The 14,233-nt window shown below is 45.3% G+C and overlaps 1 protein-coding gene across 5 annotated transcripts in view; it reads left to right on the forward strand.

Moving 5' to 3' along the window:
* The window catches only part of Flnb (filamin B), a 154,857-nt gene that overhangs the window by 45,518 nt on the left and 95,106 nt on the right, over positions 1-14,233 (forward strand). The window lies entirely within an intron of this gene.

A 14,233-nucleotide genomic window follows, 5' to 3' on the forward strand; every position in this document is an offset into this window, starting at 1 on the left:
TTGGTTAACTGGGTGGCCAGTCTTCTGGTAGTTTGTTGTTTGTTGTTTGGTTAGTTGGCTGATGGGTGGTGGTAGTTTGGTTGGCTTGGGTTGATGGGTGGGTGGTTGTTTCATAGCCTGTGATTATTTGTTTAGGCTGGTTTATAACTCAGCCTCCAGAGTGCTGGGGTTATTACAGGAATGCACCTCCACCCTTGGCCACCATACTAGGTTCTAGAATCACAGTGATGCTAAAGACAGAGCCTAGACCCTGACTCTTGATACTTGCATTATAGCTGACTGCATCTCAGGTTTAGAGCTAATTCCACATGGCAGCTTTGGGAATGACTTTCAGCACCCAAGCTGGGTGCTAATGCTATTTATTATTGTTATGCTCATGAATAAGTTATGTATAAGCAGCACTGTGGATGCCCCTTGGATGTCTTTCAGTATTGTAGAACTCATCCTTAGTTTTCTTTTTTATTATTTTATTTTTTAGCTTTTGTTTATTTTTTTGGGTCTGGTCGTGGGGCCTGAACTCTGGGCCTGGGCGCTGTCCCTCAGCTCTTCAGCTCAAGGCTATTACTCTGCCACTTGAGCCACAGCACCACTTCCTGCTTTTTTTTCTTTTTGCTTATGTGGTGCTGAGGAATCGAACCCAGGGCCTCAAGCATGCAAGGCAAGCGCTCTACCACTGAGCCACCTTCCCAGCCCCCTCATCCTTAGTTTTCTAAAGACCTCTTTAGAAAGTGTAAAGTGGCAGTTGGGTAAAGAATCTGGAAGTTTGCCCTGCCATAATTTAAAAATATTTTTTTGTGTGCTAGTATTGGAGGTTGAACTCAGGGCTTGGGCACTGTCCTTAGCTTTTTGGCTCAATGCTGGTGCTCTGTCCATTGAGTCAGAGCTCCACTTCTGACTTTTTGGTGATTAGAGGTAAGAGTCTCATGGACTTTCTTGTACGGACTGGCTTCAAACTATGATCCTCACATTTCAACCTCCTGAAGAGCTAGGATTTAATTTGATATTCCTGTTACCCACATCAGGATGTATCTGTTTAAATGGTGGACCAATTTCTGGCCTTTCCCTTTGCCTCCTGCCACTTGACAATGTGTTCTCTGCTGATGAAAATTTTGACACAAGAAGCTCTAAAGCAGATCTGGCAGGGAGGAGGCTGGTTTGGGCCCAAATTCCTCTAAATCATTGCCTGTTGTTTAAGAATTACAGTTTGCCCTGGAATAAGAAGATGTCTCAATGTGCTTGTGAAGGGAGTTGGTTATCAGCAGGGTTTCATAACTGCTGTGGTTTAGGGCTGTGCTTCATTTTGCACCCTTAATTATGAACAATTCTGGGGGAGGGGAACTGCTCTGTCCCTCATCCACACAACGTGCTGATTCCCAGTGGCATGTCTCCACTTTCCTAATCACTGCCACAGATGCAGCCGCAGATTAGCAAATGCTGCCCGGCCTTGTTTCCTGAGTTCTTTCTTTAGTGTTTATTTCCTTTCTCCCTTGCCTCATACCTCACTGTTTTATAAGATGTAAATTGCCCAGATTTGGGGAGAGTTGGGAGAAAGTGTTTGTGGAGGATCTGAACAGTTTAAGCTAGAATTCCTTGAACTACTTTCTGTAGAGTATTAATTTACTTGGAGAGTGACTATGTACTCATTTATTTATCTCTTGGTTTATTTTTATGGTGTTGGGGATTAAGTTTAGGGCCCCACAAATGCCAGGACAAGTACTCACATCCCAACCCTTCTTGGAGATACAATTTGTTTGTTGGTTTATTTTGATATAATACTAAAGTTTAAACTCAAGGCTTTGCTAGGCAGGTACTATATCACCAGAGCCATGCCTCCAGTCCATGAGATAAATTTTTTTTTTTAAAGTTCTCTAATCCAACAACATTTAGAAATACAGTGTCACATTCTAGCCCTCTCAGGAAGATTGCCAGTGTCTGTTTACATATTAAAGGCTCTGACAAGTCCCGCAGCAATGTTCAGTAGCATTCATAATAAATAGCACTCACTTGGCATTGGCAGATGACTTGAGCTCAGGCATTTGGAGCCAATCCAGGTGACATGAAACTTTTGTGTAGGCTAGTTCTGGTGCTTGAACTCAGGGTCTCTTATGAGACTTTTTTTGCTTATGTCTGGTGTTCTACCACTTGAGCCACACCTCTAGTGTGGCATTGTGCTGGTTAATTGAAATGGAGACTCATGGACTTTTCTGCATGGATTGGCTTTGAAATTTGGTTCTTTGGGTCTCAGCCTCCTGAGTAACTAGGTTTGCAGTCATGAGCCATCAGTGCTAGGCTCATAATGAAACTTAAAAATCAAAAGATAAATCTAGTGTGTCCTAGCTATTTGTACACAGAAACCCTCTTTGTCTGGAAAAAACCAGTGAACAGCTAGTTTGGTCTTTTCTAAAATGTACTCAGGACGATACTGTTAACAAACCTACTGTTAACAGTTGTAACAGGCATTTAAAAAATACAACTAGTATCTTAGACTTATAATTGCAGGACTTATCCCTTGAAGACGTGTAAAAAAAGTGAATTGATTTAAGGAAAACACTAGTAGAAGAACACCATGGGCAGAGGCTAGAGCAAGATTTTTGTGTGGTTTGAGAACCCAAATTCAGACGGCAGCTCTGACTGAAGCCAGACTGTAGATGAACTGGCAAGAAAGAGATCTGGCTGCAAACTGTGTGTCTTTACTCACGCAACAGCTGGCGGTTGGGGTGTTGGCGTGAATGTTAATGTGTGTCACTCACTTGCCCTGTTGCTTGGACAGTGTGCCTCAGGAATGTTAGAATGTGTTTCCGCTTTTGCAGTGAGGGTGTCCTACTGGTTTTGACTGTTTATCTTAATGCCATGATCGTTTATCATGGGACAGAGTTCAGGGCACTGTGATAAATCTTTCGTAGGAAGATGATGTAATCCTCAGTGGCTCCCCCAACTCCATCTTCATGCTCCCAGTTTTGAAACATTTGTTAACACCACAATACCTATGTATGGGCCTCTTTGCAGGCTTGGTCTGGTCTCTAGGAGTGGAAGAAAGTTGGACAGCAGATCCTGCAGTTAATGATCTGGGTTCAAATATCTGCTCTACTGCTCTTACTTGTTTGATTTGGGACTCTACTTGTTAGTAAACTTTAAATCTAGAAGATGGAGCTAACAGGGCTACCTCCTATAGAAGTGTGAGAATCTGGTGGGAGTAACTACCTGGCCAGACCCGCAGGTTAGTTCTACATCATGGAAGACTGCACTTACAGGACCAGGAAACAGGGAATAAAGGGAACAGGAATATGGGTGGTTGATTTTGTTGTTGTTGGCTTGAGAACCTGCTTGAAGGCAACTTGCAATGCAGTCTAGTCTTTAGCATCTTCTCTTCTCTGACAAGCTGTTTGGAAACGGCCAAGGCTAGCTCCTGAGAACCATAGGCTGCTGGTCCAGGAAGGTGCCTCTCGTGAAAAGAAATAGGAAGGCATTTTTAGATGATCACTGTGAGAAGGTGAGCAAAGCAGAGCCTCAGAAAGACAACACGCCAAGTATCATGTGTGGATAGGGAACACAAAGAGCGAGTTACTTTTTTCACTTGGCTTTTTACAAGGCTGGCCAGCTACCATGTGAGCCCGCTTCCACTTCTGGCTTAAAAAAAAAATATTGTCAAGGTGACATATGGAGAAGTTACAGTTATATGTGTAAGAAAATGAGTCCATTTCTTGTCAAACATTGTTACCCCCTCTCTTGTTTCTCTCCTGCTTTCTCACCTCCCAACGCTCTTCCCCACAAGTTATAAAGTTAATTTCCAACATAGTGTCTTGTGAGTATCATTGTTGCATTGGTTCACTCTCACTTCTGGCCTTTTTTTGTTGTTGTTGGTTGTGGGGCCTGAACTCTGGGTCTGGGCGCTGTCCCTCAGCTCTTCATGAAGCTCAAGGTTAGTACTCTACCACTTGAGCCACAGCGCTACTTCTGGCTTTTTCTGCTTATGTAGTGCTGAGGAATCAAACCCAGCCCTCATGCTTGCAAGGCAAGCGCTCTACCACTGAGCCACATTCCCAGCCCCCTCACTTCTGACTTTTTGGTGGTTAATTGAAGATAAGAGTCTCAAAGACTCTTATCGAACTGTGGTCCTCAGCTGGAGTTCTTTATTTAATATGTGTATTAGTATAAGAGTTCTTTCTCTTCGGTCATATGTGGAAGGCTTATTATAAAAGGAGTAAATACAGCATAAACTTTAACAGTGCAAGCATTACAGAGGCGGGGCTCAGCAACCACAAAGGAAAGGCTGTCTTTGGCATGGCGTCCTTTGTCTTGCTCCTGGGGGTGGGGCCGGGGGGGATGAGCCTGCCCCTGGGTCTGCTGATCCCATGCAGTCAAGGCCTTTTCAAAAGCAGGATCGCATGTATATCCCATCCTTTGCTGTAAATGATTTGATTCCTATTTCTTTCTTATTCCTTTCCTAGCAGCCTCGTATTTCCTTGCTTGAATGTACAGTTTCTTTAACTACTTATTTATTGTCAAGGAGGTATTTAAGTAGTTTCATCCCCCCCCCAATCATATTTCTGTAGTGAATTGCTTTAATAGTTAAGAATCTCTTTAGTGCCCCAAACCTCTCTCATCTCCCGGTAGAAAAAAAAAAAAGTCATGTTAGGGAACTTTCTTGAATACTTTATGTCTCAAGTTGAATTTATTGACCCTGAACTTAATTTTCTGTCAGCAGTGGCCCAGCTTGGCCCCTGCAGATTGCTCAGGAATCTGCTGGAGGGGTCGAGGTAGCCTGCAGAGTTTTGTAGACTGCCAGTTCCATTCAGCAGCTCACTGAGCAAAAAACATCTTGATTCTATCAGCCTTAATCCTGGGTCCCTCCTGGGCCCTGCTCTTGTGGTTGTAAGCAGATGGAATGCTCTTCTGTGTGGAAGGCAGAGTTCTGGGGCATTTGGCTCTGGCAATCTTGAAGTAGAATAGGGCACTATTGAGTCTTGCTTATACAGTGCTTACCGGGCATCCTTAGTCCCCCAAGCTAATATATCATCATTCCCTGATAGTGTCATTGGACAGGGCTGGGAAGGTGGCTCAGTGGCAGAGTGCTTGCCTCTCATGCATGAGGCCCTGGGTTCAATTCCTCAGCATCACATAAGCAGAAAAAGCCAGAAGTGGCTCTGAGGCTCAAGTGGTAGAGCACTAACCTTGAGCTGAAGAGCTGAGGGACAGTGCCCAGGCCCAGAGTTCAGGCCCCACGACCGAAAAAAAAAGGACAATTTGCTACCTGGTTTACTGCACTATGATACCAGGGCTTGATAAAAGTGGGCCTGGTTATCTCTCATTTTTCAGATGAGGAGATCAAGCCCACAGAACTGGCCAATTTATAGTCTCCCTCTTCCAGTTAACAAATTGTGTGCTTGGGAGGTGAGCCAGGCTTTTCTGACTTCTATGCAGGACATATGAACTTCCAACTGTCCCATTAATCACTAGCCTAATGGACCTGAGCAGCTTTACTCCCACCCCCCAGTTACTTGGCCACCAGTGTTTTGAACAAGTGACCTACCTTTCACTGGTGTGAGTTCGAGTCTGCCCACTTCCATGAACCACGCATGGGTGTTGGAGGTGTGGAATTCTACCTGCAAAAAGGCAACCAGCCCCTGGGCTGACAACTCTTTTCAGAGAATTTGATCCTGACTGAGGAGAGACACGATTGCCTTCAGAGTTTGCCTTGTGTCATTGTGAGTTGACAGGTTCAAATTCATGGGCACAAATTCTTGCTGTCAACTGAGTTAAATCTTAGTATGGGGAAACCAGTTTTATTCAAAAAGTGGCCATATCTGGAAGTAGTCCTTTGAGACTTTCTTTCCTCCAGCTTTATCGTCTTTTTCTTGGTGATGCTGAGAACTAGTGGTTATAAATTATTTGCAATTTCCCTCAGCTTGATTCTAGTCATGACTTTAATTTGGGAGTTTTGTTCCTTTTATGACTTCACAATCTTTGGGCAGGCTGCCATCTCTGTAACAGGCTTGTATGAGTTGTAACATGAGCTGAGTTACAGGGGGAAAATGGAAACTGATGTCTTCTTCCCTTTCAAGCCAAGCAAGCCACTTTGATCTGATTTTGTAACCAGATTCAACATTTACAAGTTTGCAACTGAATACCTAGCCTATTCATTCTTACTATATTTAACTTTTACTCTCAATTATTAAAAAAAAAAAAAACCTTCAGAAATCTTAATCTAGTATGAAAGACAAAAGACACAGGTTTTCTTTGTTCCTTTAAATAAATTATTTAATGTATTTTCCTGTGGTAGACCCTTACATTGTCTCCTTATGGAGTATTTTAAATTATTTTCTTTTTTAGAAGTATAATTTGTATCCTGTCCTGGGCCTGGCTCTCCCTAGACAGTTAGGAAATTAGTGTTGGTTATGAAAACAGAGGAGAACAAATTGGGTATTCAAGACTATGAACAACCCTAATTTCAGTTTTCCAGGACAAAAACAGACAAAAGTTTGCACTCCTGAGATGGAACTTCAGGTTCTCCCAAGCATGGCTCAGGGTGACTCCTGCCTGAACACGGAGAAGTCTGGGATGGAGGAGGAGAACTCAGTCACCAGACCCTCTGGAGAACAGTAGAGGCTGAGAAAGTCTTGGTTTTTGCCTCCCATGCTGGTATATGGTCTACCATATTTTCTCCCTGTCCTTGTAGGTGAAGGAGGGTCAGAATGATTGGAGCAGGCAGAAATCCAGAGGCTCTGCCCTGGGGGTCAGAGAAGCCTGTTTTTTCTTCCAGGCATACAGTCTTCCTGTCTGTACAACTAATAATACCCAGTCACATTTTCTGCAAACAGTTATGACTAGATTCCTCTTATTGGCTTGTTGTCATAGAACATTCGTAGCACAGTAGAGCTTTGGTTGTGCTCACAGAATCTACCACAATGGCAGTAAAGTTTGACCTCTGCTATGTCATCTGTAAAATGGGATAAACCACCAAAGCCACTCTCCTGAAGCTGTGGTTATGGTGGGGTGGGGTGGGGGTGGGGGGTCCAGAGAAGAGAGAGCTGCCGGCATCTTTCCCCTGCCCTCTGCCCTCACTCATCTCTTTCTAAGGCTCTCCTCCGCCTCCCCTTCCTGTATTCCTCCCCCTCCCGCCCTACCTCCAACCCGGGCTGCACATGGACCCGGCCAGGGGTGGGCCTGACTTAGCTGCTGAAGCAGCTAGCTGCATTTCAGGTGAGGTGGCCTATCCACATGACAGACTGAGCTGGAGTGAGGGTCACAGGGATCTCCATTCACAGCCAGCACTTGTTTTTTCAGCTGGACTTATTCTCAGAGGCAGAGCTGTGAGCCAGAGGCTGGTGACCACCGTGGTGCGGGTGAGGCCTCATGCTGGAGTTTATCTTGAGGCTCCCAGTGGCTGGACTCTGGACCCCACACCTTCCTTCTTCTGCTTAGGAGTCCTTGGGGGAGGGGGGGATCTTGTCCTGTTAGTCACCCAGGAACTCTGGCAACAACAGAATGAATTAGTGGAGGGACCTAAAGCCTCATCTACATGAACTCAAAATGTTTGAGTGGTTTTGATTTTCTCTTTCCTACTTGAACCCAGTCCTTATTCTAACTTTTAAATGACTTCTCAGGAAGATTAAACTCAAGGACATTTGCTATATTCTAGGACCTTTAACATACGCTCATCTCATTTATTGCTTTTTTAAGTTTAACTTTTTAGTGTTATTATAAAGATGAGGTACAAAGGGGTTGCAGTTACATGTCAGGTAAAGAGTACATTTATTTATTTATTTATTTTTGGACAATGTCACCCCTTCCCTTGCATTCTCCAGTTTTCATTTATTTTTTTTTTCAGTAAGGGTATGTTGTTGAGTTTAAAATAATCCTTAAAAGTGATTTAAAAAAATCTCTTCAATGCTGGGAATGTGGCTTAATGGTAGAGTGCTCGATGAGCATGCATAAAGCCCTGGGTTTGATTCCTCAGTTCCACATAAAGGCCAGAAGTGGTGTTGTGACTCAAGTGGTAGAATGTTAGCCTTGAGCAAAAGAAGCTCAGAGACAGTGCCCAGACCCTGAATTCAAGCCCCAGAACTGGCAACAAAACAAAACAAAAAACTTTTCAAAAGTGATATTGACAAGAAAATCAGAGTGAAAATGGAACTTTTAAGTAAAATGATGCCCTTTAAATGGAAAATTGGGTGTTTGGGGCAAATTGGTAATCAGAACACACTTACCGTAGTATTTATGATCTGAAAATTCACTAAACTCTCTATGCCAGAAAAAAACCAGGTATTTGTGAAGTAGTTTGTTCTGATTGTTTTTATTCTATGGAAAAATTGTTGCATATGTGAGAAGGAATAGCTTGCAAAGTAGGAAATTTGAAGGTGAGGTTATGCATAAGGAATGTGTTCTGGGCCTATAGTAGAAATCTCACATCAGGGCTTTGGGAATGCTTACTCAATTCTGTTGCAGAGAAATAAGGCCCCCCTCTCTCCCCACCATGGCCAGTGTAGGCATTGCCAATCTGCCACAGTGATCTTGATGGCAGGCATGGGTAATTCATAGTCTCAGTCTTTCTTGCCAAATCCAAGTCCTCCATGGTGAAAGATTCTTCACAATATGTGCCTATACCATGTTTGGTTGTATCATCAGTTGAACAATTAAATATAAGAAGCCTTGATATGGCACCCACCTGTAATCACAGCTACTTGGGTGGTAGAGACAGGAGGACCAGGGTTTAGAGGCCACATCAGCCTCCTCAGCAGCTGGGATGACAGGTGTATGTACCACCATATCCAACTGCCTGCTTTTTTGCACTACCTCTATAACATGCAATGCTAGGACTCTGAAGAAGGAGACAGGATCTGAGTGTGCCAGCTTGTACCCCAGAGAGCTACGTACTGTGTGAACAGCAGAGAGCAAAACTGACACCATTCCTGACTTAAGGGAGCTGATCTTTGTGCAGAGGAGACCAATGCACATGGTGATTATTTAGCCACAGTTCCAAGGTGCACTGCTAGAGAAGGGCTCATACCTGAAGAGAGCATTGTCTACAGCCAGGCCAGAGGGGATGGATTAAGAAAGAACTTGGAGTACAAGGAAGCCCAGAAGTCAAGAGAGAACCCAATAAATAGCTGGCCATGTGAGCTGCTCTTAGTACCGCATTCTCTTTCAAAGATCTGTCCAGCTGTCAGTCAGCTGGACAGTCTCTCAGGCCACGTGGGCCTCTCAGCTGAGGGTCCTTCCTCCTAGAAAGAAGCCTTGCATGCACTAGGTTTACTGCAGCATGGATTAAGACATGATCCCTTGGAACAGCAGAGCAGAGGCCTTGGCAGCTAGGGCCATGGTTTTTCTAATGATTTGCTTGGCCCCCAAATGAAATCAAACATTTCAACCACACGTAAATCCAGAGTACTTCCTTTTGTTTCTTGCTCGCACATAACTCTTGGATTATGGCTTCTGCTCTAGGCTAGGGAGTTTAGCAGAGCAGGCACTGAGATGTTTGGTGAGTAAATACTGGAGGGGAGAGAGGTAACATTTATATGAAGCACTTAACTGTGTGCCAGTCCTCAGCCTTCTCTAACCTAATTACTCCTGTTTGGTGGATGGGGAAAAAGGCTCAGTGACTGAAGTAAAAATGGCATACAGTTGAGCTGCTGCTTCTAAAGCTCGTTCTTATTGCTACCCTGCCTCTGAGTGGGTGTTGCTGAGTAGTCAGAGAGTAGACTTCCCCAGATGGCCAAGCCATAGTGCAGAATGGGACTTAGGGACGTGTTCAGGCATGCATGCCATCATTCCTCCTTTCCTGCAGTCACTAGTTGGCTGTATCAAAGCCAGAGAATGACCTGTTGTTCTCACTCAATAGAGCAAAAATCTGGATGTCTTTCCTCATAGGTTACCAACTCCTGCTATGCAGGTGAGAAGGTGTGGGATTGGCTGTGGGAACCCCAGGGATGGTTCAGTGTTGGTTGAACAGATCTGGCCCAGCAGAAGGAGGGGAAAAGCCACTAACTCTCTGATCCCTGGGAATGGAAGAGTTTGCCAAAGAGAGTTTTTCTAGGATGCTTCTGAAGAAGGCTAACAGGAGCTGATTTGATACAAATCTGTAACAAGGATTGGAGTACTGATAGACAAGAGTGACCTACGTGTAAGACACATACGCATCTTACTCCTTGGGTTTGAGCCCTAGCACTGTCCCTCCCCCCCCCCCCCCCGCCCCCAAAATCTATCTTATGTTTCCAGTCCTCAGGCATGCAAGGCAAGCACTCTACCACTAAGCCACCTTCCCAGCCCTATGGGGTGGCTTTGAGGGTCAGTGTTGTCCAGAGCCAGGAGTAGTTATGTGGGAATTGTGATTGGTTGGATTTCAGAGGAATCCTGGGAAAGGTTCCAGCCCACCAGAATCTGAGCTGATGTTGAGAGGCTGGCTGGCTGGGCGTTGGCTTGTTAAGGCTGCGTGGAGAGGCTTCTTGGCTGATCCAGCCTTTTCCTCCTTTGCAGTTCTCTTCCATGCTTATTAAAGTCACATCAACCCTGCAGAACAAATGCAAGGCTGAGAGTGCTGACGTCCCTGCATATGGTCAGACATTGAGGCTGTGATGCTGTTTAGCATTTTCTCTTCCAAGCCTGGGGATTCTCCTGTTTCCCACGGATAGAAACTGGGGAGGCCTTTTGGGCAGCTCTCCATCTTTCTTATTTTTCCAAGAATTCGGTTAAGTATTTGAACCTTCACCTGTCAAAATCATTTTTGAATGGGGACTTCTCTCCCCCTGGCTTCTTAGAATAGCAGAATGGAGGTATCATTTATCCCTGGGAGACTGTAATGGGGGTTTTCCTGTTTGGACACCCACCTTGAATTCATTGGAAACAGAAGTCCTGGGCATTGTATATTCCATAAATTTGGCTCAGACTTTAGCTGGATCATATTTCCCCCAGAATCTTTTTGAAAAAGACTCTTGTCTCATTCCTTTAGAGCAACATGTGTAAGTTGGGTAAAAATAGAGTGACTGGCTTCGTGTTTTGAGTTATGCATTCAACCTACAGTTTTGCTTGTGAAAAGCCTTTAACACATAACTTGGGGGAAATTTGAGTTTTGAGGACTGAGGCCTGAGGCCGGGTGAGACTTTATACTCCATCTGAAACCCTCCCGTGTGCCTGGCCAGCCACCACGATTATCCCATAAGCCTTACGGTGCCTTTCTTCTTTTCTCTCCCTCTTGTTCTTCTCACCCCACCTCGTCCTCCTCCCACAGCTCTTGCTTTAGTTTGAATAGAGGAGTGTGTGAAGATGGTTGGATATGGACTTTCAGCTGACCACTAGGTAGAACTTGGTACTCAAAGACAGGATATCTCATACAAAAAATTTAGTGGCCGGGGCTGGGAAGGTGGCTCAGTGGTAGAGCGCTTGCCTTGCATGCATGAAGCCCTGGGTTCGATTCCTCAGCACCACATAAGCAAAAAGAAAAAGCCGGAAGTGGCACGGTGGCTCAAGTGGTAGAGTGCTAGCCTTGAGCTGAAGAGCTGAGGGACAGTGCCCAGGCCCAGAGTTCAGGCTCCATGACCGGACCCCACCCCCCCCCCCAAAAAAAAAAAATTAGTGGCCAACAAGTACTGCTAGTGGGAGAAATGTCTGGTCTGTGTGGTAAGTTGCTCAGATGTCTACTTCTAGTGGAGAGTTCTGAGTGCTATATAGACCATTTCTGCCACATTGACTGTAGGACCTTAGGAACTGGTCTGGTCTCATGGTCAGATGCCCAGTGCTTGACTTAATGCTTTGCTATCTCTAAGTTCTTAGTGGTTTTTGGACAAAGAAAGAGGTACTGCATTTCCTTTTTTCTTTTCTTTCTTCTTTTCTTTTTTGCCAGTACCAGAGTTTAAACTTGGGATTCATGCTTGTTCTGCATGCTTCTTTAGCTGTTCTTACACTTAAGCCACTGCTCCACTTCCATCTTTTTTCTTCTTTTTTTCCCCTGGTCCTGGGGCTTGAACTCAGGGCCTGGGCACTGTTCCTGAGCCTCTTCGTACTCAAGGCTAGTGCTCTACCACTTGAGCCATAGCTCCACTTCTGGCTTTTTTTTTTTTTTTTTGAGTGGTTTATTGGAGATAAGAGTCTCATGGACTTTTCTGCCCTGCCTGGCTTCAAACAGCCATCCTCAGATCTCAGCTGGAGTAGTTAAGATTACGGATGTGAGCGCTTGGCACCCAGCTCATTTCCATCTTTTTTGATGGTTAATTGGAAAAAAGAGTTTCATGGACTTGCTTGTCTAGGCTGGCTTTGAACTGTTATCCTGGGTTGCTAGTATTACAGTTGTGAGCCATGAGCACCTGGCCTCTGGTTATTTTTTTTTTTAAGCCCCATACAGCCATTCAGCTGTCCTTCGGAGCAGCATGTGCTGACCATGTGGCTGTAGTTGGGTTTCATTATGTGCAGTTTGGCATGTGCTTAACCAATGTTCAGGTGGCTTGTGGGGAGGGGCAGTAGGGCTGAGTTTGGAGACGCTCTAAGATGAGGCAGGCCTAGTTCCTCTCACGTGGGAACTCTTTCTGGAGTGGGGGTGGGAGGCAGAGGATCAGATGGACTGTCCCAACAATATTGAAGGAGAGGGCCCTGATGTACTTACACATGATAGTGTGAGTATAGTGCCACCCAGTCTGGGGATCCTGACCCTAACAGAGCCAGATGTGTCCCAGAGGAGCTGGAGGTGAAAGATCTTCCAGCAAGGGGATATCTATGTCTTTATCCATCCATCCATCCACCCACCCATCCATCCATCCATCCATCCATCCATCCATCCATCCATCCATCCATCTATCCATCCATCCATCCGTCTCTGTCTCTGTCTGTCTGTCTGTCTCTCCATCTCTCCATTTCCCTCTCCCTCTTCGTCTCCCTCTCCCTCTCCCTGTCTATTCATACCTGTAGTGGTCACTGGACCCGAGCAATCTGTCATCTGGGCATGGGTGCCTCTGACTGTCTGGGACTTGCATGGGTCTTGAAGTGGCTTTGTTTTAAGGACTTTGACTATGGACAGCAAGGACTCTCTGTGAGTGCTGGCTGGAAAGATGGCACTGAGGCTGTGTGAAGAACAGTTCAGCCTCATGTTCAGGTTCAGCTTCAAGGCAGTCAGAGATGCCAGGAGAGGGGACAAGGGCTGCAAGTTTATTGGGAACATATAGAGAGGACTTCTTTTCTTGTCTTTTTGTGTGCTGGTACTGGGGCTCGAACTCAGGACCTGTCCTTGAGCTTTTTAACTCATTGCTGGTTCTCTACCACTTGAGCAGCTAGGAGTACAGGTGTGAGCACTGATACTCAGCTGAGAAGACTTTTTGGTAAGGAGAGATGCCACATTGTAGGAACTGTACCAGAAGCTTGAAGGAGAAGTCTAGGGTGGTTCTCATGTTTACAGCTTTGGGTCCTGGTGGAATAGCGGTGATGTGGGGGATGTTTGGTGAGGAGGGAGAGGGAGATGGGGACTCTAAAGATAATGTTTGAGGGTTTTTTTTTTTTTTTTTTTTTTTTGGTCTTTTATAGCTCCTCTTCCCCCCGCCCCCCAGCTGAGGACTGAACTCAGGGCCTTGCGCTTGTCAGGCAGGCGCTCTTCCACTGAGCTAACCCCCCAGCCCCAATGTTTGAGTTTTGATGGGTGGAGATGGAAAGAAGATAGAGAGCTGGGAGAGCTGGCCTGTGTTATGGTGTCCTCCGTTGAGCAGACTGAAACAGCCATGGCTTGGGCTCACTTGCATTAATTTAACTTTATTTTTGGGTCCATTCGAGGGGCCTGAACTCTGGGCCTAGGCGCTGTCCCTCAGCTCTTCAGCTCAAGGCTAGCGCTCTACCACTTGAGCCACAGCGCCACTTCCAGCTTTTTTTCTTTTTGCTTATGTGGTGCTGAGGAATCGCACCCAGGGCCTCATGCATGCAAGGCAAGCGCTCTACCACTGAGCCACCTTCCCAGCCCTAATCTAACTATTGATAGTTTTTGTTGTTGCTCTCTTTGGGCTGGCTTCAAACCCTGATCTTCAGATCTTAGCCTCCTGAGTAGCTAGAATTACAAGTGTGAGCTACCACTGCCTGGCTTTATTAATAGCTTCCCCCCCACTCACCCCCCAACTGCCATGTCAGAAAAGCAAAGATGACACTGGCAAGATGAAAGGGGAAGTAAGCCTTGCAAACATATAGGAAGGAGCAACCTAGAGGGAAAAAGATAACTAGGCATAGTTATAAGTGAAAGGGAGACATAAAAGTTGCTTGTAGCTGGGCA

Source organism: Dipodomys merriami, unplaced genomic scaffold, assembly GCF_024711535.1.
Source record: "Dipodomys merriami isolate MVZ:Mamm:240054 unplaced genomic scaffold, mDipMer1.0.p SCAF_13, whole genome shotgun sequence".
Taxonomy (NCBI): domain Eukaryota; kingdom Metazoa; phylum Chordata; class Mammalia; order Rodentia; family Heteromyidae; genus Dipodomys; species Dipodomys merriami.